The sequence below is a fragment of the Anas platyrhynchos genome, chromosome 8 (genome assembly GCF_047663525.1).
Source record: "Anas platyrhynchos isolate ZD024472 breed Pekin duck chromosome 8, IASCAAS_PekinDuck_T2T, whole genome shotgun sequence".
Classification (NCBI taxonomy): Eukaryota; Metazoa; Chordata; class Aves; order Anseriformes; family Anatidae; genus Anas; species Anas platyrhynchos.
This window is the reverse complement of record NC_092594.1, coordinates 16,764,466-16,785,455: the sequence shown is the minus strand read 5'-3', so window position 1 is coordinate 16,785,455 and position 20,990 is coordinate 16,764,466. Positions and strand designations below refer to the sequence as shown.

At 43.0% G+C, this 20,990-nt stretch overlaps 1 long non-coding RNA gene across 2 annotated transcripts in view; it reads left to right on the top strand.

The window, feature by feature from the left end:
- Positions 1-20,990, top strand: part of LOC113844284 (uncharacterized) — a 135,471-nt gene that overhangs the window by 32,477 nt on the left and 82,004 nt on the right. Inside the window, exons 1-2 of one of the 2 annotated variants that reach the window (XR_011810940.1) lie at positions 15,747-16,157; positions 20,262-20,323. This is a non-coding gene — a long non-coding RNA (uncharacterized lncRNA). Of the gene's footprint in view, positions 1-15,746; positions 16,158-20,261; positions 20,324-20,990 lie in introns of those variants that run through there. The other variant, XR_011810939.1, reaches the window with a different exon arrangement.

The following is a 20,990-nucleotide window of genomic DNA, read 5'->3' as shown; positions in this document are numbered from 1 at the left end:
TTTAGGAATAGATTAAATTAAAAAAATAGCCCCAAGACTGACAGTCCTCATCTCTGCAAGTCAGCAAACTTTGCTGAGATTCCTTCTATTTTACTTTTTTTATGTTACTCCAGAGGAATGCATGTTTTACCTCTGTCAGAAACAGGATATTGGACTAGATAGAGTAGCTGCCCTGGATGAAGAACACTATGTAAAAGTTGAGAGCAATGTGTTGGAGAGTGACATTATGTGAACAGCTTTGAAGAATAGTCTTGGCTTAATGGGAGATGTCCGACCACCATGACCTGCTGCCTCCTTTCCTCTGGAGGACCTTGGTACAGTGACCCAGGAAATGCTAGCAAAGGTTACACAAGCTTTGCCTACAAAGGTGAATAAAAAATCAAGACAGACTAAGGTCTCCAAGGAAATTTGAAAAAGAGGTGGTCTCCCCAGTCCTTGCCCTCCTTCCATGCATTGAGCTTGGAGCATGAGCACTGGGATCTAGAAACAGAGGATCTCAGAGAGGAACTGAGTAGAGCTGAGCATGTGTTCAGACTAAGGAGATCTCTTTTAGCAAGGTAATGGCAGCTGCTGCCTGTTAATAGGGATTGCCTGTTAATCAGCCTACAGCTGTTCTAATGTTTTAGGTTTTATAGAGTGCTTTCAGCATTAGTTTGAGAGGATTCCTTACAGTGCTCATTTGTTTTTTGTTCCTTGTCTTTGTGCTTGGATTACACAAGCTATATGTGGGCAGAGTGAGAGGAAGAAGAAGGAAGGAAAAGGAAGCCTCACAAAGTTTTTGTGGTTTTACCCACAAGACAAGGCAGATTTCCCCTATTTGCATGTTCCTCCTGCTCTCTCTGGGATAATAAGTGGTCTCTCAGGGAACAATGGTGCGTATTCCTTGGTTCTCTGAACCTGTGCTGTGAACTTATCAGCTCTTGGGAAGTAGGATTGGTGTGCCTGTTATCTTTTATGGCTTAAGGAGGATGTGGTCATCTTGCTGTGGGATGTTTCTAGGAAAAGGTGCAAGACTTACCAGAAATGCACGATCAAATTGGTAATCTAACTGCCTCATTTATATAGAGTTAATATGTTAAGATCTAACTCATGGAGGTTGAGAAGTTCCTAACCCAATGAATCCTAATTTATTTTCCTGTTAGGATCACCCTAAAAATAGTTTCTTGCTAAAACTAAGAAGATATGTGGAAGGATGACCTGTACATGTACCCTAATCCTGCTAATTCTTCTGAAGTACTCAGTGCTCCTTACTGCTAGAGGCACACTTCTCGCCTCAACTACCCTTTACTGTCTGATCTTGTGTAGCTCTTCTTACACACATCCACGGTGATGAACAGTGTATAGCTGTTTGCAAATACTTTTTCTCCCCTTTCTATTAGGAGACTGCAATGCAGAAAGATGAACACTCTGCCTGTCATGATGGCCAAGAAAACAAAGTAGATCCCCCCTGCAATAGCACAAGTGTGCAGGGAGCTGTACTCCTATTACTTGGACTACTTGGGTCAAAGTGAAATCAGGATGATGAGGTTTTATGCCGGACAGCCACGCACAAATTACAGGATCTCTGTCTGTCTCACAGAGCTGGATGGAGCAGTACAGGGAGTCAAGGAAGCTTAACATGAGATGAAAAGTTATATGCCAGGCTGAAATCTCTACTTTGCAAGGGCTAGGAAGCACAGTTGTGCTCTTAGATTTTAGCCAAATAATGTTTGCTATCTCTGATGTGGATGGAGGGTGGTGTGTAGCTTTATCTGCTCTCTGGAGTATCGTCTAACTCACACCAGCAATTTGTGTTTGTAATACGTGTAATATGAATTTGCATTAGCAATATGGAGCCCGGAGTAGGCTTTGTTTTTTTGCATCTTTTCTGTTCAGCTTATTGCCCAGCATTTCTACCTAATCAGGGACATCTACAGCTGTCAAGTTGCAGATGAAAAAAGCTGGCAGTGATAGTTGCTGTTGAAGTACACACAGCTGTGCTAACTTGCTCTACAGAGGATCTGATCTTTTATTAGTGGAATTCTGATGATTTGACCTTGTGCTCATGTTGAGTCTTCCCATGCACTTGCAGCGCAGAAAGTATCTGACTTAAATTCTTCTGTAGTGGTTGTTTGCTTCTTCCCAGCCCTCCCACCCACTGTAGAATGCTACCTTCTTGAGGCTGTGGGAATGAATTAAGGAATTCCACTGGGAGCTGGGAAATCTTTTCTCTACCCACCACTGAACTGAAGGACTTGGGGCATGCCACTTGGACACCATCGTGTTTGTCTGCTTTATGTGGATATGAGTACTTTATGGAAGCAGTTAGTTACTGCCACAAGGTCACAGAAGGCGTTGACAAATATGGTTCCTTGGAAGGAGATGTGTCAAAATATCATTCTGTATCCGTATAGGGTGTTGAACATTAAACCAGAACTATACAGCCACCTTATAATGCCAAGTGGCACGTTGCTGTGGTGCTGCTTGCTTTCTGCTGACTCTGACCTCTTTATTTCAGTGTTTCCTTCCTTTCTTAATGTTCCTACCTTATATATTTCTGGCTTCTTAATAAATTTAGGGTTTGAAAGGAAACATTTTTTTGGCATTTCTGGTTTGACGTCCTTCCACTGCTAAGGTGTGATGCCTGTTAGTACTTGCAGTGTGTTATTCCACTACTCAAATTGGTGAAATATTCCAGGACAGTCTATGTAAGCAGAGCTTGAACAGTAGGTGCATTCTTTTTTTTTTTTTTTTTTTTTAATTTTAGAGAAATTTTTGTTACAGAAAGGTGCAGTCCTTTTGCAGTGCAAGTCAGATGGCTCAACTTGCATAAGGGAAACATAGTGAGATCTCTTAGGTGTAGACCACTTGTTGTTTGCCTCATCCAAGGTAGGTCAGTTCTTGCTTTTGCTAAGAATATCTGAGGATCTTGTGGGAAACCTCATTCCCAGATGGCCCTGGTGGTGTCTTCTGCTTGTTGGAGAATGCAGCCTTTCACTAAATAAGGCAGGTATGATTCATGCTATAAAAATAGAAGGTATTGGAGAGGCTACACAAAAATCTACTCCCCTCCCACGGAAAATATGAATGTTTAAATATGCTATTTTTATCTTGCTCTTGGAATAAACAATCCCAGTACTATTTGTGAAAGCAGAATGTCAACAGAATTACTTGAAAATTACCTAGTTACTTCTCTTTGCAGATAAGGAAAATGTCAGCATGTTGTAACATCCCAGCTGGAGCCTTCTCTCTTTATTTGCTTTAGCATGCTGTAATAGATGGGGTGTATGGGGATTGATATCTGGGAGCCATGCAGTCCCTGTGATGTCACCTGCTGGTGCCACCAGAGAGGAGGCTGTGGTGAGGTCAGGGAGAATTTGTCTGGTACAAAGCCCTGCTCATAGAGGTGAGCAAGGCACTTAGATGGCAGCTCTGGTGTTTCACCAAAGCCTTTCAAGTTGATGCAGCTGTGTAGTAAACTGACCTAAAGTAAAAGTACTTCAAGAAACTGGTGTGTCTCTACCTTGGAGAACCTAACCAGGAATATAGCATTTCCATTTTCTAGAAAGAAGAATTCTGAAGCCAAAACTTTTTTATTTTTTTATCCCTAGTGGAAATGAGGCATTTTACACACATGTCCCAGGAGAAATGTTCCCCAAGGGAACATTTCCTAAGGCTCAGCCTGCATTACCTAGAGGAGGTGGAAGAGAGAACCTGAGAAGGGGGTTACTTGCGCAGAGTAACATTGCCCATTTGCTTGGGTCCTGGCAAAATGCATCAGGTGGATAAAGGCCTCTGAATGAGCTGCCCTCTACTTCATCTGCATGGTCCACACTGACTGTGGTTAACAGGTAGGAGGGAAACACAAAACCTTTTCCTGCCTCCAGGTGGAAGGAGGAACCTGCTGCTTGGGAAGTCTTCGAGCATGAACGGGTGGATTGGTGCTGTCTGTCTGGAGGTGCACTGAAAGCAGCTCGTGACTGAAGCTATTTTTGGAAGGTTGCATTGGGATGATTAGAGACTTTTCTAGGAAGGAAAGCCATCTGAGCAGGAGCATGGTGCATGTACTGGCACTAGGGGAGATACTGATATGTTGAAGTAACTGCCTGTATTTCCAGGGATTCATAATAAAGTCATCAGGATCATAGAGTGAGGGTGGCTGTGAAGCATTTATTCCTTGCTTAATCTATTCCTGAACAGGGAGTCAGAGTCTTCACAAAAAAGAAAAAGCATGGACTGAACAACATCATGGTGGTAATAGGAAGGAAATCACAATTTAGGATGGTAACTGCATGTCCTCTTTAGGGAAGCACTGACATCCCCAGGCAATGTCAGATGTTCTGTCCCACTGCCCATGTACCTGATGTGACCGTTTGTCTGGTTGCTGTATGGGAGAGGCAGAGATGGGGATGGAAGGAAACCCCCCTCTCCCTGTGGTGTGACCCGGCATTATTTCCAGGGTTGTGTGAAATGCGAACGTTATCAGCCCCTGCTGAGTAATATGCAGAGTGCCACTCGAGTTTCTAGAGCCCGTAGTCAAGGACCACAGCAGGGACCACACTACACGTATTTGTCTGAGCTCACCACAGGACTGGGAAACTGGAATTTCCCCTTGCGCATTTTGCTAAGGGGGTGAGAGAGCCCCACCAGGGCTCAAGCGAGGCAGCCAGCCCACCTCGCTCTACCACGTTTGTGAAGAGATGCGACACATCCTGACAGGAAACAGAGAAGTTGCCGAATGCTCTCTGAACTTGGTGCCGGCATCTTTCCTTCCCAAGTCATCCTGCCTACCAGTGTTCCCTGGGCACTGATGAAAGTGGGTGGGGGTTCTGGGCACAGGGACAGCAGAATTTTCCTTGGAGGAAAAACTCTAAGAGTACTAATAAGAAGTCTTCCATTCTGCTTTTTAAATAGCGTAGATCAATTCTGTGGACATTGTGGATGATGCGGTGCTTCCCTCAAAGGAAGTTGTAGGTAATCTTAAGGAAGTCAGATCAGCCTCCCTAATGTACTTGCCACTGGTTCTTCGCTGGAGCACAGTTTGCGCTGGGTACAGCCAAGGAACCTTGCTCAATTAATTACTGTCTCCTGGCAGCCTGCGTTGGTTCTCAGCTCCATTTTCTAACTTCACCTGTAATTTTGGTCACATCCGAATACATACATCAAAAACCAGCTATGGCTGCAAAAGGCTTTTTTGTCAGGCTGCCTAGTCACACAGGCAAATGCTCCATATAAAAGGGCAGTGTACAAAATACATTCCATGAGGAGAAAAATCTACTTTGGCATTTAGATACATTTCATCCTTGTTTCCATCCATGAGTCATGGTCCTTTTCTATTCAAAGCAAGCAGAAAAAGCTTCAAAAAACTATCCAAAAGGTTCATGGAACTTCAGGGGAAGTAAGTAGGAATGTCCTGTTGATCCATGAATGAAGCTTCTCTTATTCCATATGCTTTAAGCAAAGAATTTAAAGATTGCTTTGAAAATTAGACTAGACCATTGCAAGGAGCAGAGGAGCTGTTTTTGGCTCTGCTGAGATCAGCCCACTCACAGCCTCCAGAGGCCAAGTTCAGAAGCCCTGACATCCACAACAGACAAACCGATTCCTCTGGTTCAGGCCTACTTAGCATTTTTTTTGGAGTCAGAAATGATGATCATTGTGGTCACACCTCGTACCATCAATTGTGAACAATACTGGTTATTGTAACAGCCCAAGCTAAATATGTTGTGGGAATTACTGCAGAGCTATGTTGCAGCTGGGTTTGATAGGGAGCATCAAAGAATTCTGGCAATGGCATCTTCTAAGTGTGTGAGCAAACATCATATGATCATTTTTTAATGCTAACGTTACTGGGGTGAGCAAGTCTTTGATTCAGCTCTGCTCCTTAATCTTTTGGGTGGAATGAGAAATATTGGCCATGGAATGAAGTCTTTGTCTCCATCTGGAAAAGCTGCTAACTCATATGTGCTTCTCTGGAAGCTGTGGGAGTTTTATTTGCCGTAGCTACTTGTGTGCCTCTAATAATAGCATTGCAATCAATAATAAGCAAATGAGAAACTTTGTACTGAGTGAATTTAGGATAATTTATTCCCCGTACAGCAGATAAATACAGCAAGAGAAATGAGCAGCTTCTGTGTTATTTTCCAGTGTGAGCAAAAGCTTCTTGTAAAATCTGTGCTGTTCTCTCAACTCTTTGGACTTGTGCGAGCTGACAGCCAGTAAAACTCTGGTCCGCTGGTACTATTATATACAGCATGTGTTTGTGCACACAAAAGCAAACAAAAAACCATTATTCCTTTCTGGTCTGCCCATCAAAAACATTGCAAGTAACTGAGAGCTGGCTAGCCCCGTCAGGTGTTGGGTTAGGATGTGTCATGTCTTCTTTAGGGATACGGCCTCCCATATTGCTTCTTAACCATTTTTCATTTCGTATCCCGTAGCTAAATAGTGCAATGCAGTGTTCTGACACTTTTTTTTTTATTGTTCTTTATATTCCAGTACACTTTTTACTCACTTTTGATATAGTTTCTTCTATGATTCATTACTGGAAATTGGTTTCTCACACTTTTTAGTTAGGGCACGGACTGCCAGTACATAGCTGAAGTACCAGCTCTTAGGAGGAGAATTCATCCTGTAGTGAGCACTGAGAGGCTGCAATCATGCATTTCCATTGGAGGGAAAGCCAGGTGAAAGTGTTGATGTGCAACATGTATCAGGCAGCCTCAGATATTACTGTTCTTTTATGGCTTTGTGCTGTTCTGAGGCATGTTTTGGACATAAAATTATAGGTGGGGGAAAAAAATTGCAAATATTTGGAATGCATTTGTTTAGCAAAGCTCCAAAGGATGTGGTCTCAGTGGATTGAGCTATTTGTAATTTTCTCAGCCTTTCCCAAATGTGATTTTTTAACATGTTAAAAAAAATAAAAAAATCCTATGTTCTTTTTAAAAAAAAAAAAAAAAAGCTTCAAGATCAAAAGATATAACTTTTTTTTAAGAGATTAAACAAGTTCTGCCTGGAATTAAAAGACATCATGTTTTATCAGAGAGCAGTTACATGGAAATAGAAGCCAACTCATTTCTATTTTAAGACTTTAAACCCAAACATAATGTCTTTCTGGAAGAAAAGTATCGGTTAAACTACAAAGCTAGAGCTTAATGGAGAAATTAACCTTCCTGTGTTACAAAAAATAAATTGAGATGATATCCTTTCAGGTCTTAGAATTCAGTCATCTGACAGTAAATTAAACAAAACCCAAAAACAAACAACCAAATCTTACAATGCAATTTATGCAACCAGTATTTTCGAGTCTTTAGGGCTTGGTAGAATCATATACAGTAATCTGTGAATTCCCACTGACTGAATGTTTTAGCTTCTCATCCTTTTGTGTACATTTCAGATGCTACTCATTTAGCATGGTATCAGAGCTGTTATTACTTGTTTGGATTCCTCACCATAATGCCTTTAAGCTCTGTGGTTTGAGTTTGGCAAGGGCCGCACTGATGGGCCCTGTTGTGCATGGGAGCTACAGTCATTCTGAAAACTGAGCACTTTCTCCTCTCCAAAGCAAGGAGCCAATTCTTCGTGTCTCCTTTGAAGCTCAGTATGGAATAACTCTTCTCTAATTTGCCTTGAGTTGACTGTACATTGTCTTGTGCTTTGGTGAGCTGCTTTGTGCCACTTTCAAGGTAAGGCCACAGAAAGCAGGGTGCTCTGTACTTAGCAGGTTTCCTTCTGATTTAGCAATCAGTGTCTGGGAGATAAGGCAGGGCAATTTGAAGTCTTGGTGTTCCATGAAAGAAAAATCTCCTTGTTGTGTGGCGTGTGGGTAGCCTGCCAAACCTGCAATGGGCAGATAAATGTTGGGGATTGATCTGGCTGAGTGCTCGGTACTTACACTTCAGAATCGCCTGCCTTTGCCGCAGCATTTGTTGTTCCTTGGAGCAGCACAGGGATTTCCTAGGAAAGAACTGCCACAATCAATATACCAATCAATAACAGAGCTATTAACAGACCCAGTTCTGCAACTTTCAGCAGTGCCAGTAGTCACTACTGTAGTTCTACAATAGTTTCAGTAGTCTTTCACACGGCCATAAGAGTGAGATAATTTGAAAGTTGGCTTGGAATGAGATGATCTGGGAGGTCCCTTCCAACCCAAACCATTCTATAAGTTATATCGCTACATCAGGCACTTCCCTCTCCTTTGGGGGGTCACATCAAATCTTTGTCTTTTTTATTTTTTTTTAATTTTTTATTTTAGTTTATTGGCTTGTAACGGTGGGGAATTGCACACACAGTGTGCCAAATTGTAAGAGCTGGTTGCTGTGGCTGAGCTGGCCCATGGTGGCACAACAGCTGCAAACAGCAGGGACTCTCCCTTGCCATGAGGCTAACTTGGTCGCTTTGATCCTGACTTTGATCCAAGTGAGGTAAGAGCTTTCCTTGTCCAAGCTGGCCAACCCTAGCACATCAAAAGAGGTAGTTGGATACCTTTTGTGTTAGACATCTTCAGACTTTTTCCTGTAGTGATTTCTTGAGTAAACAGGATGAGTGAGGATGAGATGGGGGTAGACAGAGGATATTCCCATCATTGTCACCTTTGCCTTGGTGGTTTTAAGGGACTCCAGAAGGTTCATGTCATCTTGGGGCTTGTATTTGCAATTTTGCTTGGCAAGACTGAATTACCTCAGCAAACTTGAGCGACTGCAATTTATTTTTACATATTGCTTTAACATCCTGACCACATCTATGTGCCTCCCTACTCATGCCTTGGGCTAGTGTTTCTTTCAGTTTTAGCAGTGGTTAATTTGACACAGAATTTGCCACTGCCGTCTACCATCTACTGAGGTAGATGGCAACAAATAAGGTTTTTAATCTGCCTGTTACCTAGACTTATGTTGGCTGGGGTGCTACATGGGGGAGGAGAGGAAGGAAGTTGGGTGGGAGGGAGCAGGAACAGGAGGAGTGGAGAAAGAGTGGGGAAAAATGTGTACTAGTACCATTTGACCTTTGTAGTGCTAATTTTCCTTTTAATTTAATAGTTCATTTACCGAACTTCCTTTCTTCTTTGTGGCTGCGTAAAATCCCCGTTCTCTGTCCCCAGTGGTAACACTCACCCTTCAGCTGCATCTGTGATGCCAAGAGGTACTTAGTTCCTTTGACAAGAGGGATTTCTCCTGCTGTGATGTGGGATATGGTGATTCAGCAAGGAAATGGGCGCAATTGCTTGGGCTCTGCAGTATTTCAATTCTTGACAGTATAAAGAATATCTTAGTTTTAAGCAGCCTGTTGAGCTAGCTGCATCACCTGATTGTGTCAGCAGTGATGAAGCAAGACTTAGAAAGTGGTGGAGAAAGGGAGATGTTTTACTCTTTCCCCCCTTCACCCTTCCTTGTAGTATAAGGAGGCGTAATACCCACTGTCACCCACCCGTTTATTCACAGACATGCATGTACATTCTCTCCTCTGATCTGCAGGGACATGTGTGGCCTGTGTATTATAGAAGAATATCAAGTGAAATGCACCAGCTGTGGATGATGACATGCTGCCTGTCATTCTGGTGGTCTTAGATAAACCCAATTTCATTTGACTTGGATTCATTACCATTTCCCCTGTAGTTTTGCTAGTGGGTCTGGTCCAAGTCACTTCTTTATTTCAGTTTTTGGAGAGCTGAAAGCCATTTATTCCCCTGGAGGTAGGTTGTGGGAGTTTATTAATACCCTTATAATGCACTTCAGAATGCTGGCTGGACAACGCAAAGGCAGTGAAAAATATTTTGGCAGTCATTTCACTGTGAGAGCAGAGGAGGCAATTGAACAGATCTGTATACGTATCCAAGCGTTGGACTGAACCAAGCATGTGCTCTTGTCTGCTCCAGGTTACTGTCTTCACCATGGGCCAGCACAACTTGCCTGAGAGAAAAATGAAAGAAGGCTTAGGGAAACTGTTGAATTCTTCTGCAACGAGATTGCTTTTTGTTGTTCTTGGCCCAAAGTTGCTATGTATTTTGGAGCAGGAGAAGTGAGGTTTCTTCACAGTTCCATTTTTTAAATCCATGATATAGCACTCTCAATACAGATCCTCATTCCACAGTAAACCTTATTTCATATTTTTAACCCTGCCAACACCTTTTCCTCCATAGTGCCAGTGGCACTGCTTGCCCACAGGGAACTGGGCAGTGGGTGAACAGGAGCTGTGGACTGACAAGGAGTACTGGGGGACCCTGACCCGCCTTGTAAACCTGCCTTTATGTGCCACTATTTAGCTAGAAATCTTCCTCCTTTGCAGAGGATTCTTTGTGCTTTTTTACAGGTGTTCATCATGTCTTACCTGAATTTATTAGACGGTAGTCAATAAAGCAAAGAAACCAACAAACATGCTGGCAGATAGATCTGTATGCTTGGATTTCCACCCCCCTCTTTGTACAGCTCAAGACCCTGCTTCTCTGGCACCTCATGTGAGGTATTGCCACCCACATCCATGCAAAATGGATTGTTACTAACCTCTTTGGAGCGCTGTCCAGTTTGGGTCCCTGTAATGGGACCTGGATCAGAATTGTCTGGTTGTTTGATGACAGCACTCTCATGTAATTTTTCTTATTGTCTTTTCATGGGTAAAAATCCAAAATACTCATCAGCCCATCTTGCCAGACTCTTTCCAGTTAGAATAAAAATTTCAGGAACACTAGATTCGCTTATGTGGGCTGTAAAGTCAGTGCAGGTGCAGACTGAGAGGGCTTTCTCCTTTTTGTTCCTGACTGCTGTGAGCTGCTCTATGACCCAAGGCCTCGCTTTTCTGCCCTGGTAAGGCAGAAGAAACAACTTTGGATTGGGGAACTGTTGTTTGATGTCTGTAAGGCATGTTGGGAAGGGTGACCTGGGGAGCTGATGTCTGAAATGGAGGCAATGCAAGGTTTCTTGTTTGCAAGGTAATGTTTTAACTAACACGTTCAACAACTCGCTATGGACTTCATACTGAAATGACCTGTGCAGTTACAGGGAATTTCCCTGGGACTTGCCATAGACTTGCTGGTACAGTCCTGTCTGCTGTGGATGCCCATCTCCAGTGTGTAATAACAAACTTCCCCAGATTGCACTGATGATACAGCAGCAGCTTTTAGGCAGTTCACCTTCAAGCACCTCGAAGTGAGTAAGGAAAACACCCAAAAAGAAAGTGATAGCTGCTGCAGTACTGGTGCTTGGGGACAACCTTCTGTCGACATTTTTGCAAAGCATGAATCAGGAAATTTGACCTTCCTCCCCTGCACAGGCTTCTCATGGTATATACTGATGTGTGGCCTCTGCTTCCTGTGACCCAGATAAGACTGCAGTGTGCTTGTTTAACATTTACTATGCTCTTCAGCTGTACTAATAGTAAGAAAAAAAAAAAAAGTGTAAAAGCACTGCAGGTTATCCCTAATCATCTCAGTACATAGCTTGGGATTCCCTGAACTGGGGAATACCAGGCTTGCATTGGAGAGGAGGTGGCAGATGAAAAGTACCAGAATAGCAGGGAGTCTGCTAAACATAGAGATGGAAGGGAAAAATCAGGGAGAGTCTGCTAAATGCTGGCAGCTAGAGCAGAGGGAGGCAGGCAGGGCTTAGCTGGAATGTGACACAGAAGAGTTTTTTCCATTTGCTTTTTTTTGAAGGTGAAACCACTTCACCTTATTTTATCATACTTTATCCCATTTTAACTGCACTCAATTTGATTGTGCTCTATAATTTCTATTGTAGTATCTCCCCAGAAGTAATTATAGGGTTCCGTGTTGATATCCATGTCTTTATTTCTAGTGAGAGCTAAGTAGTAGGCTCTGTCTTCACCAAAGATTTTACCATCATTCTTTGCTTTCCTCCACTTGTAACACGGATGTTTTTCAGCATCAGCTGTGGCCAAACCCTTAGTTATTTAAAACAGGGCTGGATGCAGTATGAATCTAGAAACTGTAGGGAATAGTGCTGAATCTAGCCTGCCAACCTGGGGGTCCAGATTTTGAATATTCATTAAACCTGAGGGTCCTAGGATCCTGCCTTGCCTGTGGAGCGCTCCATTGGTCTTTCTTACCTGATTTCTAAACTCTTCAAATTCTGGATGTGGCAGTTACCAAGAATGATGGGGGACCAGCAAGGAGCCACTCACATCTCAGAATAGTGCAAACCAGCGCAAGCTGTAGAGTCCTATGCACTCTGTTCCACCTGAGGCAACTGGGGTTAGGAGAGGCTCCAAACCTTTGTTAAAGAATTTTCACTGCTAAGCAAAGAAACTTAATATCTTCTCTGTAGTTCTTATCGTGAAAAGGGATGAAGAGGACATGGGGATTTTCTCCTCTTAATGCGTTTCCTGGTGTTCAGATGGGATGAATTGGTAGCAAATAGGAAGAGTTATTCCTGTGGGGAAGTTGTAGTGCGGGGAACACTCGGTAAAACTCTCAGGTTGTGTTAAGTAGAACATGAGTAAAATATGATCATTTGGGGGCATACTTCTTATTGCATTGGGTCTGCACTTAGCTGCATATGTGCTCATTTTGAATTTAATTAGCATTTAGAGCTGCCTTCCTCATAGTTGGTTTTCCTGGGGTCTGTGCAATTTCCTAATCTTTAGGATACTGGTAGAGTAAAGGCTTCTTAGATCTACCTGATGATGGGTGTGCTTGAAATGGAGCTCACTTCCAGGCAGTGCTGAGGGGTGGACCTTTAGAAAATCTGCTTCGTTGGAGCGTTTCCAGCAGAGAAGTGAAAACTGAAATATTCATACACTTCAGTGATCTTGAAAATGTTGCTTTTGTAGTACCCAGGCTTAATTCCAAGCAAAATCTCACAGAAAGGGATAAATCCATAGGGGTGAGAAGCAGGCTGGTGCGTGTACCCTGTTAGATGGTTCATTTTGACGGTGGTTGTATAACTGCCACATGGTAAAGCTGCATAGACTACTGGCTGGTGAGACACTATCCAGGTTGATAGAAACTGGTTTATAACCAGTCCCTCCCTCCCAAATAACACCACTCCATTTTTATTCCCTCACCTACAAAGTGGTAACTTTTATCTCGGATGAACCTGATGGCTATCACGTGGCCACATGACTCTAAAGCAGACCATCATCGTGCCTTCAGGTTTTGGGCAATGTTTCATGGTTGCTGGTGCTGCCAAGCTTTCCTACCTGGGCTGTTCTTACTTCTGGTAGGTGCCTGGGATGAGGTGGGAGATGGCTGTTCTGTGGCAGGTGATAAATGGCTGATCTTCATTCCTCTTCCTTGGAAGTGAGGGAATGCTTTGAACAGACTACTTTAAGGGACACCTTGCCACCTCTCTCATGATGAGAGACTAATTACATGCTGTCATGTGGTTAGTATGGTTGAGGAGAGGGAGTTCTCCCATCCTTGTCACAGCTCCTCCTGCTTTCTGGTTCTCAGGAAAAAAATAAAATAAAAATCCCCCTAACCTTGGAAACTCCATTTACTGAACCTCTTTTCTCCATCTTGGGACCTGTCCCAATTCTGCAAGCTAACAAAACTATTAACCTGAGAGTTGTGCATCCCTTTGTCAGACTCCAACTATGCCTGAGACTTTCAGACTTTCTTTAAATGAGCAAATATTCTTGAAATCTGTGGAAGAACACCTCCATTTTGTTGCCTTGTCAGGATTCCTGCAGGGGAGACACTTTCTTAATGTGGAAAGCAAAATCATAATCTCCTTACTTCCCTTATTCCTGCAGTCTGAGAGTTTACATGACCTTTCTGAAACTTCACTTTTGTTTGACACATTAATCCTATCCAGCAGTGCTCTTAGCTGCATGCTTAGTCTGACTTCTGCTCTTTTGCTCTGAGTTGGTGCATCCTCTTACTTATCCTGTTGCTTACTTGGTCAGCATGTGCATTGCTGTCATTGGTGGGGCAGTGTCTTTGGTCAGGCGCTGGTATCTTTGCTGCTTGTTGGTTTGTGCTGACCCCTCAGTGCATTTGTCCTGCTGCTGTCTCTGTCAACTGACAATTAAAAGCCAAAGCAGCGTTACCTCTGGTGATGCTGGTGCCGCTGTGCTGGGGATGCAGCAGGAAGCCCTTCAGAGGCTGCCCCAGCCATAGCCAAGCCAGCAGACAGACGGTCTTAAAGGATGGGATCCTGTCTGGTCCAGCCCCTGAGGCTCAGTGATGGAACATACCTGTAGACTGCAAAATCCTCCTCTGTACATTGGTTATAATGTGACTGGTACTATTCCACTAGAGGGCAGTTTTTTCATGCATGTTCCTAGTTTACAAATTTCGCTCAGTCCTCTTTTAAAGCCAACTGAAATTCAGATGAAAGTTATGGTCACTGAATCATTTCAGCAGCTACAGTGTCTATATGAATGACAAACCCATTTATGTGGAACTACATGACTCAATATAGAGCAGGTATTAAGGAAATAATTTTTTTTTTAACTGCATCGTGTCTTTGGGAACAAGTGTGCAACAGATACCTTGTAGCTACAAGCAAAGGAAGGAGGGATGCAACTAAGGCATGTGTTCTGCACTGAGAGCAGGCACACAGCTCCTGGATGACTTCTGCTGATAAAAGCAGAGAAGTTGTGGACGCCCCATTCCTCAAGGTGTTCTATGTAGCAGCTTTGTACCATCGAATTTGAACATAGTGGTCACTTTTTATATATTCTGAAGCTTTTAAGTAAACAAGCAAGCCACCACAATGAAAGAATCCACAAAGCCCCAGACTGTCAGTGCATATTCCTAGGACATTAGTAGTCCCAGAGGTTTTGTTTCTTAGACAAAGAACGCTGCTAATAATGTTCAGAAAGCCACGAGTGTGAACCACGATTGCAGGCTTACCAAATAACCTAGAGAGCAGCCTGGGAAGCCTTCTGCACTGTGAGGCACGGCTGTGTGAGAATGTCACGCTGTTCTGCTGGTATGTGAGCAGAGTTTCCCAGCTAGTGAGAAACTAAAAGGTCAGTCATGACCTTGTCCTGTAACTCATTAAGTCATATTTGATCGTGCTCTACTCCATTGGCACAAGCTTCTCCCAAATACTGAGGAACTTGTTTGGCTCTGCTCTCCCTAGCTGTCCATTCACAGCACAGGGAGGATGTGCTCCTCTGCTCTTCCTAGGTGCCTGGAAACATGCAGGGTTTTGCCTTCCTGTGGTCTGAGCTCATGTTAAGAGGAATGTCAGATGGTGACCTAGCTAGGAAGGTTAGTAGACAACATTCATTACTTGTTTTTCTTGTCCAGTTACGCTTCCCCAGGTCATCTGTCACAGAGCCAGGCACAGTGTCTGGGAAGAATGGCTGAAGACAGGCTTCGTCTCCTTTTCCCTGTATTAAGTGTTTCCAGGAATCACGAAAGGAAACATTGCCAGCAAAGCCAAGCTCTGATTCAGCCATTGGGATTAATGGATGTGTACCTCAATGATCCTTGTTCCACTGCCTTGTGGCAAGTGGGTTCCTGTTGAGGGATTTTTGAAACAGCAAAAATCCCATGGCTTGCTGTAGCTGAGCAAACCAAGCTACCAGGGCAACTATGAGAAGTTCCCATGACAGTGTTCCCACATCGCCCAATTGAGGAATTCAGAAAAACATTGTTATCAGTAGCTGGCTTCAAGGACAAGGTCTATGTGACTGCTAATCACAAGGGGTTGTTTTCTTGCAGGTGGGGTTGTTTTCTTATAGTTGTTTGTCTGAGTGCTTTTGACCAATAATCTTGTGTGAAGCACTGTCCGCCCCTGTAAAGTTCACTATAAAAGTTAGGCTATTCGGGCAATAAAATGGGAGCATGATCTGACTCTACTGGTGTCTGTCGTGCTTTCGGCTGTGCTTCTTGCGATGTTCCCCCATAAACAAGGTCAACATGGGCTTTATTCCCTGTAGTGCCTGGCCTAGACCTGCTCCCTCACTTTGCCTTTTGAGGAGACTGTGGTGTGTTTTGGGTCACAGATTCGTTTTCAGCTCTCGTGGAAGCTGCCTGCTCCACCCCAAACGAAGTGCTGAGACACAGCCATTGAGAGTGCCCACACACTGTGCAGGAAAACTGTGTTGCCTGCCATTGTTTCTCTTTGATTCATCTTTGTGGAACAGCGCGAGCAAGTTTTCAGCTGTTTGGAGCATAAACTGAATGGCTTCTTTGGGCAGGATGGATGGGACTTCAAGCCCATGCAATGCTGAGTGAAGCCCCTGTCTGGAAGCTATCTGACAAGGTCAGACTCTGTTTCTGTCTGTCATCTCATTGGTGCTATCCTCTGTTGGTTGTGTAGGTGCAATTACTCTTCTGGTAAGCTCCAAAACTCATCTGAGAAAAGAGATCATCAGGTCTGTGCTACACTTTGGCAGATTTGATTTTGGGTGTTCAACCAGGCTTCTGTAACGGGGTTAATTCCCATGGTGTGGGATCATGTTGTGCTTGTTTGGTTTTCTGCTTCTTTCATTTTCTAAGTGTTTCCAGACAAACTGGTTCCTGTCCAGCCTCTCTTCACCTCCTCACTTCTTCCTCTCTTCTTTCTCAAGTTTCCCATGAGAAAATATATTTCTGCTAGGATTCTTGTTCTTCTTCACAATTTTTTTTCTTTTTGTCCATGAAGCTTTTGCTGTGCAAACCTATGTCTAGTCCCCTCCAATAGGAGAGGATTTCTATAGGGTGTGAACACGAATCTATGGGCAAAAATATGCTAAAATACCATTTTGTGGACCCCAAGGCAATGGGATTAATATTTATCATAAATATATATGTACAACCCAACCCAGTTGGGTTGCACAATGTGAGCCAGCACTGTTCTTATTCCAAAATTTAGGGTCTACTGCTAGTAGCTTTCTATTTTGTTCACTCAGAACCTGAAAATATTGAACTATACTTCATCTCTACATGGAAAATGGAACAGATAACATACAAGCAGGCAGAGGCACGGTGACTCATCTGAGGGTTTTCAAAATGGTGAGGCAGAACAAGGGCTGAAACATGTCTCACCTTCCCTGGTTTACAGCTTTTAGCACCACAGCTTGTTAGTCCTTTTGTTCAACGCCATCTCCTGAACACTGCTACAGAAAATGACATAGATTGTACAGGGAAAAGAGGCGCTCTTCCAATCTGCACAACAAGAAGTTCTGGGAATAGCATAGAGGGTTTGGGTCTTATATGACTGTGGTGAACTTTCCTAACTACTGTATGTACAGTATATCCTTTGATTTGCTTGCTTCCTATCACACTTAAGTTTTTAACTAGAATGAAATTACTGAATTCTTCTAACTCAAAATTTTTCTTTTGAAAGGAAAACATTTCCAGCAGTATTACCACTTAGCTGTAAGAAGCAAGGGACGAATGAGGAAAGTTACTCAAATTTTGCTTGCTGGTTCAGCCCCCATTTCCCATTCCAGGAAAGGAAGCACCAGGACTGTGGGTGCTTCTCTGGGCTTAGAACTGAGAGCTTTGTAATTTCTGCAGGAGGGACAGATTGCCTCTGTCTGCTCCCAGGTGTACCTCCAAGCCCTAGAGCTTAGGGATATGGTTTAGTGGGGACTGTTAGCGTTAGGTCAGAGGTTGGACTTGATGATCTTGAGGTCCCTTCCAACCTAGAAATTCTGTGATTCTTGCCAGCAAGCCAATCACAGGTGTTTGTATTCCTCCTGTTCCAGCTCCACATTTGCAGCATCCTCGTTCACTTGAACAGGGCAATCTGGCGGGACTGTTGGTTTGGGCATTTGATTTGCTTGCAAATGCATATAGTGCTTTAGCCAGTTGTGTGGCCAAAGAGCCATGTTTTCAGTTTCACTAATTAGCACAGTATGAATTCAGCTGTAAGATTAGACCCTGAACACCAATAGTCATGTACCTCCACTAATTTTCAGGCTCAGGCACATCTAGAGATTAGATCTCTCACTTTGACAGCAAGTAGTCTAGCCACCAAGATGCCATACAGAGGATGTGTACAGAGGATGTGTACTGCTATTTGATTCTCTTTAGTCTTAATTACGCTTCTGTCCAGATCAAAGCCACCTACAGATGAGTGTTGGTTCTAAAGAACCCGTTAATTCCTTGCAGGAAAAATGATTGAGTAAAAGTCAAAAGTACTTGCGATCTTTAATGACGTAGCCCAGCAGTCCTATAGGCTTTTGTCCAAAAAAGACTGCAGAACTGATTTAATGTCTTGGTTGAAAAAAAACTGCTTGTGATTGATTGGAAGAGGAACTTGTGCAGTCAGGTGAACTTGCAGCATTGGAAGGTTTTGTCTGGTGCTTAGCCACCTTAGGTAGCTACTATTAAGCACAGTATTCCTGTCTAGATGGGTAATCGTTTCACTTCTTGTTGCTGCTGGAAGAAATACATCCTGGAACTTTTTCTATTAAAAAATGAAAATTGTCAACTGTCTTGAGCTAGTTAATATGTTAACCCTAGGATAAAATTCTCATCCTTTCTCTGCAGAAAGGTCTGAGAGGTTCAGACGGGCTCAAATATGTCAAGCACTGTTTCATGTGCTTGTCTATCCCAGATAGCTGTCTATCCCAATGAGCTGCAAAATAACAGAATAAGCTGAAAAAAATAAATCTGAATTTCCAAATTATGACAAAACTCTGAAATGTTCTTGTTAGACTGAATAAACTGAAACATCAGGAAAAAGAGTTGAAAGCATTGAGATATCTTGATATATCCCCAGATCAAAATAGTATGCTTTAAAAAATGGAAATAGTACATTTTCTTTTAGTTTGTTTTGTAGTACGCTTTTCCAAGAACTCATTAACTCATGAGCCATACAGCTCCCAAGCCTGCTGCTGACACTTGAACCCCAGACAGAGATACTCTTGGGGGAATAGTAGTGCCACAGGAGTCATTCTGGCTCTTGCAGCTACCCCACAGCTTGGTTCAATTAGATATTTCTTTAACATTACAGGAAAGACATCGCTTCAAAGAGCCTGGTTGGAGCAACATTTTCCAGACTGTAAGGGAAGTGTAGCTCTGCATTTCTGGTATTGTCTGGAAATGAAACAGCCGGGGCGTGGTTCAACAAAATGAAGTATTCCATAAGAAATGAATTACCTTACCAAAACTTTGCTTTATAATTTTCTTTGTGGGAAGTTGGTATTTAGAAAAGAAATTATAAAAATAAAAAGGGCTGTTTGATTATTTGATTTTTGTGGAAACCCCAGTTCTTCTGTGAAAACAGATTGCCATTATGTCCTACCGAAGTGTGACAAGGAATAAGTCTTTTCTCCTTTAAAGAAAGCAAAGCAGAACAAAAAACTTAAAAGTTCAGTACAGAGCTGAATGTGCACAAGGAATGCTTCACCTTCCGAATGTCATCTAACGCTTACCTGCACCTTTCCCTGTCCCCGATTATATGGGCTGAAATCCTGACCTTGTTCAAGTCAATGCCAAAACTTCCACTAATTTCAGCAAGGGCTGTATTTCACCCATTCTCTGTTTTAGTAGTGATAGTTTCAAAGAAATACTTAGCTATCATAAAAGTACTGTGAACTGCTTTTAAGTTCCTGTGTAACTCCAGGTTCAGTCCTCTTAGGTTGCATTGGTTCTGAGCTGCCTGGGGAGTCCTACAAATAAAGCTGAGACTTATTCTGATTTTACACTGTGAATTCTGAGCATTCCTGTTGAAGTTTTGTTAAGGAACTGTGTATCTTGTGGTTACCTGGTTGAGTAATACCCAAACTTGTGTTGCTGGTAGGTGTTATGGAGGTTTGATACTGGCAAGTGATTATGTAAAACTGATTTTCCGAGTAGTCTGGGAAAGGGCACCTCTGCTTTCCTTCCTTGTCTGTTTACCACCAGTGGGTGAATGTCACCAAATGGATCACTGTGTGGTGGGCAGAGTGAATTGGGAATAGTAGAAGCTGGCCCTGTTCTCTTGGGGAAACAGGAGGCAGGGTACATCTACAGGCACTAAACTAGCTTTTCCCGCTTCTACTGCTCCCAACACCACTTCCTAAAGCCAGGCCTCTAACAGGCCCCCACCTGTGTGACTGAAGCTTAACCCACTCGTAGATGTGGCAGGGCAAATGTAGTATCCCCTCTGAAGGAAAGACCTTGCTGAGATTTCTAGTATTTCCCTCTTTCTCTTCATGTACCTACAGTTTTCTGGCATTTTCTTCCCACCCATGAGGAACTTTGCTCAGTGGGTTATGATTTTGACCCAAACCCTGTAGTAATGAAACTCAGTTTGGTTGTTTAGCTCCTGGTGTCTGTTGCTAACCTCTCTGCAGACAGCAGAGTTCACAACACACAGCACAGTGACCTTCCAAGAACTCCTGCTGTATGTTTGTGTTTACTCTCGTATCTCCTCTTGTTTTCTCTCTTTCAGACGTGGTGGCCTTTCTGCAATACAGACTACTGAATATCCAACAGTCCGTGTTGTCCTTCCAGGTAAGATACGTGATGGTGTTAACTCTCCAGTAGGAACAAAGAAAGTGGGTGTTCAGATATCATCTGCAGCTTACAAAATCCACAAAGGCATTTTCTAGTGAAAGTAGCTGGTTTTATTATATATTTTTTTTCCTTCAGAAAAATAAGTTTGTATGTCCATGACACACCTTTCTTCTATGGGAGGTGGATGTTTTCCTCCCTCCCTCCTTAATGAAGTCATGAGGAAATGAAAATTCAAGCCCGGTGAGGAATTGTGCTTAACAAAGGAAAGAGCAAATGTATTTACCAAAGGCAGAAAAATATGGAAATGTATGTTGAGGGTTCTTCTGTGAGTCCCCTTGCCACGGAGTGTCAGAGCAAAGCCTACCTTGGCCCTAGGTTGTGCCCCTAGGAGGAGCTGATGGGAAATGCTTTCAGAAGAGAGCAGCATGTTGAGCATGTGCACGGTTTGACTTCTAGCAATTTCTGATTTAGGTTGTCATGTTTAACAGCAAAACGTTTACAGATTTTAGAAGGTTACACTGTGTTGTTCAATTCCAAAACTGCTTATACTTTTGTCCTTTGAAGTTGTCCATGGGCAGGAGTCTCCAGTCTGCTTAGTTCTGTGCTGTAAGGTAAACAATTTACTTTTGGTTCCTATACATGTGCTGCCTGAAAGTGTCACTAC